This window comes from Macrobrachium nipponense, chromosome 4 (assembly GCF_015104395.2).
Source record: "Macrobrachium nipponense isolate FS-2020 chromosome 4, ASM1510439v2, whole genome shotgun sequence".
NCBI lineage: Eukaryota > Metazoa > Arthropoda > Malacostraca > Decapoda > Palaemonidae > Macrobrachium > Macrobrachium nipponense.
Window position 1 is genome coordinate 98400654 of NC_061100.1, and position 5053 is coordinate 98405706.

Consider the following 5053-nt stretch of genomic DNA (forward strand, 5'->3'; position numbering starts at 1 on the left):
ATGGTATTTTTCTTGCATTGTTTCTCGTTGATATTCTAAGTTTTTTTTATTGTTTTTTCTACCTTTGCTTTTGTATTTCTGTTGGGATGCATTCAGCTTAATATTTCTCTCTCTCTCTCTCTCTCTCTTCTCTCTCTCTCTCTCTCTCTCTCTCTCTCAAAGTAAATTTTTAACATTTGTCCGTGAAATTACCTGTATAAATGCTAAACGCATAGCACACACACACACACACACACACACACACACACACATATATAATATAATATATATATATATATAATATATATATAGTATATAATATATATATATATATATATATCTTAAATATAAAAGGCCCATTGAAATACTGGTTTAAAGCTAAGGACTGTATTTCGGTGGACTAACTTCCACCCTTAACAAGTAGTGAATGACAAGGAGTTACATTAATGAACATATAGTGGGAGATATGCCTGTAGGTGATGACTGGGATCACCTCTAAGGTGATGTTGATTCTGTTCATTGACTTAATCTATATAGTCAGAGACCCAGGCTCTATTGGAAAGGCTGATCCTGTTATCTGCAAAGCTTCAAAATGTATATATATAGGACATTTTCTGCTTAGAATAACTAAGGCGACATTATTAAAGCAGTGTCAATATTTTTCTTATGTTAATCATTTCATTTTAGTGTGTCGTACATCATTCCCCACGATTTATTATTTATGTTTTTTTACTCTTGGCCGAGAGTCAATCATATCTTTGAGTTCTATCGTTATTTTATCATTATTTGTATTGTCTCTGTTCACCTGGTACTGGGCTAGAGTTATATTACATAACTGCAGGGAACTAACACCCTTGCTGATGCCCGTTTGTAATGCCCCTTCAGGGCAAATTAAGTGCATGAGAAGTTTAACGCTGAAAGAGCATTCATATTTGATACAACTAAGATTATTACTAACACCTTAGAATAAAGATGGATTAAGTAAAAGTTCAGTAGGATGAAATAGACGCTTGCTTTTACTTTTGTTGTGCTTTATTTCTTAAAAAATAACTGTGTTAAACTAACTTGCTAACTTTAGTGAATAATATGCATGGCAAAGATAGTGTTCAGTATAATTCTTTATTTATCATTCTTAGTTTTGTTTGTGCTCACTTATACTTAAGGAACTTTCCTGAGGAAAACTTCAAGTGAGTAGACCACAACTTTGCAGAAGCCCAATGGCAATTTATAATGCTTATAACTAGTGGTTGCAATCCAATTCGAGTAATGTTATTGTTAAATGACCGTAACAAATTAAATTAGTTTAAGTACCTGAGAGGAGAGAGAAATAAATTTATATTATGGTGATGCAAAGTTTTCTCGCTATTTCAGCCCATTTAGGATTGGAATGACTCTTAAAAAGGGGAGGTATTATGAATCCCCATTGCTCCATTCATGCAAAGTAATCCTAAAAAACACACCTCTGATATTGTCCTTCTCTCTCTCGTGTGTTCCCACATTTGTCTTGTTTTGCCTGTGCTGCCCTGTCCGTACTTTTCCAGAACTAAAGAGATGAGTCATTGGACACATAAAAGCCAAGAGCACACAGGAGTTGCTCTCACTTCCTCCCACACCCGAGTTCAGTTCAGGTGAACCAGGTCACACCAAATAGACTAACACCCCACACCCTGCTGTGCGAACAGCCATTCCAAATGGACCATGCTTGAACTCACGTGGCGTGGGCCACCACAGGAAAGCCTTGCCTTTTATCACTGTCTTGAAGAAGTCTACTTCCTTCACTTACATTTTATGGAGATAGATATCTTACTAGATAGGTACATGCGAATGAGTGGTGGCAATCTTCTTATATTTAATTTTCAATCCATTTATCAGTGTTTGTGTGATCCTCCATAGTGACTCATTCTTCCCCATAGATGTGCTGCCTTAGAAGATATTTTGGTTTAAGTGCTGTGGTTCCCTATGAAGTGAGTGTGTTCAATTTACTCCCATTTTCAATAAAGTAACGGTTCATCCATAATTCAATCTTTCTTTGCCCTCTGAGGAATCTTACTATTTATGTTAAGCTCATATCCGGCCCCCGCCCTCCCCGCCTGTCGCATGTGTATTTATGTTTTATATGTTGAAGTTCTATTGCAGAATCGTGCTGTGAAAATGGATTATTCCCCGTCCTGCTGTCGGTCCAAAATTACTCTCTTTGAATCATCTCATGTGTCTTGGACACCTGTTCATTGCTCCGAGCAATTAATTATTATCTGGCTCTATGTGAGGGTCATTAGCATCCTTATTGGAGACACAAAATCAGTAGAGTAATGTTAAGGTGTAAATACATTCCCCTGTAAATTCAACTCACAGAGTTTCCTTACAATTTTTTCTTTTAACTTGAGTTTGGCCTCTGGCTCCTCCTATTTTCTTTTTTTTCCATTTAACCTGATTGGCCTCCATGTTGGTCATAGTCAGAAAAAACAAGGCAAGTCGTAGGAGCTATCAGACTTAAATCAGAATAATGGTGACCATGCCAGGATTCTTCTCAGTAAGCTCAAGGTAAAGTTATTTCATGAGAGAAAAACAAACCCAAAATTTCAGTGTTATAGCTCATAAGATCAAAAGGAAGGAAGAAAAAAACCTCATAGCAAATTAAGAGTACCTTTTCGAGTTTAGGTATTTATTGTTAGGGAAAATGAATTGTGATTGCCACGTTTTTCACCTAAGAATAGGAAGCCTAGAATTGCGTGCATGCCATTTGTGTAAGTAGCTTGGTTCAATCACAGGGGTATTAGTGTAAAAAATAAAAACTTGTAAAAGTCATTGAATAAGGGGAAATATAATTATATTTGTATTAACATTAGCAAGTAGACTTAAGAACTCATATATACAAACCTTCTCCAAGGCCACTCATCCAAACTGGCCCCTGGCCCCTCCCGGCCTATCGCCCCTTTGTCCAGACGGTCACTGACCTGATGATTTTTCCCACAATAAGGCAAAAAATAGAAAGGGAAAAAACGTCTGAGAATTGGGTATTCTATTGGTGTCTGATCTGGGGCAAAAGTGAACAATAATAAATGGAGCGACAGAACTATAATTTATGCATCTTAAGTAACACCATCTTTATATAATTCGCCATTGCAAATTTATTCAGTCTCCCAACTGGTTAATATTATTTTTCTATTTACAGTGTCCTGACTGGTTAATATCATTTTTCTATTTACAGTCTCCTGACTGGTTAATATTATTTTTTCTATTTACAGTATTCTTATTTTTTATTTGCAGTCTGATTGACTGCTTGATGTTTTGTCTGTTGCCCTAATATATGCACAGACTGCTTGACTGAGCAATATTTTGAAATTTGCAAAACTTTATTTGCATTTTTACATTTATTGGGTTGAATGTTTATTTTGATAGTCTGGGAGGCTGACAGTTTTGCCCTCGTGGCAAATAGTTTCATTACACTTTTTTTTTCATATAGGCATATTGCATTTCAGCCTGTTGGCTGTGATTGTATATGATTATCTGTAAGACTATATTTTAAGCCAACGTTACCCATAAATCCGGAGCATTATTATATGTGCATTTCATTTGCCGAATTTGTATGCTCACATCTCGCCAACGTCTGTTGGCTGGCCTTCGTATTTTTGAACTATCTCAGAGCTCCTTCCCTTGCCTCGCTCCAGACCGATTATGAAGTCCTCCCGGACCTGCCCTTGCATGGCCAGTGCCACTTGAAGGCTTCAGGCGGTGCCCTGCTCTGCTCCTTATGTGTGTCAAGCCGAGTTTGAATCCTCCTACTCTGCCAGGAATGGCCTCAGTGCCAGTGCCAAGGCCAGATTTGAATCTTCCTCTCGAAACTCCCCATCCAGGCTACTTCTCCACGGCTGCCGGGTTGACTCCACTACCAACGTGGGAAGCAGGAGTAAGGGCCAATTCCCAAGGACCTACCTGACCGTAGCGGAGGCTCCACCAATGGTGCGGCCTCGCAAACCACCCCAGAATTGGTCACCCCAAATCAGGAGCCCATAACCATCTTCTCCTCTTCCCCTTCATCAGCAGCTAGCCAGTCCGAACATTAGGACTCTAGCAACCCTCTTCAGTCGGCTGAAAAACGTCAGGGACCAAGTCAAGCAGCGTTAGGCATGAGGGCGAATGCCGTTGTTCCGACTGTTGCAGCAGTTGGGGCCAATGCTATTACCACACCTCCCAGGGACTTATATCTTGTGAGTCCTGCTACAGCGTCGATAAACTGACCTCTGCACTAGTGCCCTGGTACAGTGCCATATTTTTCTAATGAATTCCGGCCCTCCCCCATCTAGAGGAGAGTGCCAGATACTGCTACTGCCACTTCTTTCTTTTCCTCTTTTGCAACCGATTTCCTTCCTTTTTCATTCTCACCTCTAGGCACCTCTTACTATTGTACGCTCTGCTTAGGAAGCACCCATTCGCTAGCATATCTGGCATTGAGAATTTCACAGATTGTTGAGAATAACTATGATGGCATTCACTAGCCACAGACTTCTCATACTGAGTGTACCCTTGGGCACCATCTTAATTACAGCTATATTGAAATACACACGTATGACAAACTAGAGTATTATAGTTAGCTTGGCCTACTAAGGCAACATTACTAAAGCATTGTCTTATATTTTGTTTATGTTAATTATTTATTTTCAGTGTGTAGTACATCATTCCCCACATGTTATATGTGTTTGTTTACTCTCGACCGAGAGTCAATCATATCTTTGAGTTCTATCCTTATTTGTTTCTCCCTGCCCATCTGGTACCATGCTAGAGTTATATTATGTAACCACAGGGAACTAACACCCTTGCAGATGCCTGTTTGTTATGCTCCCCAGGGCAAATCAACCCCAAGAGATATTTTACGCTGAAAGAGCGTTCATATCTGATAGAACTAAGATTATTACTAACACCTAAAAATAAGGTTAGATTTAGTAAGAGTTTAGTAGGATAAATGAGATGCTTACTTTTAATTTTGTTGTTTTTTATTTCTTTAAAAACAATTGTGTTGAACTTAGTAGTTAAATTTTTTTAATGATATTCCTGGGCAAAGATAATATTTGGTGTA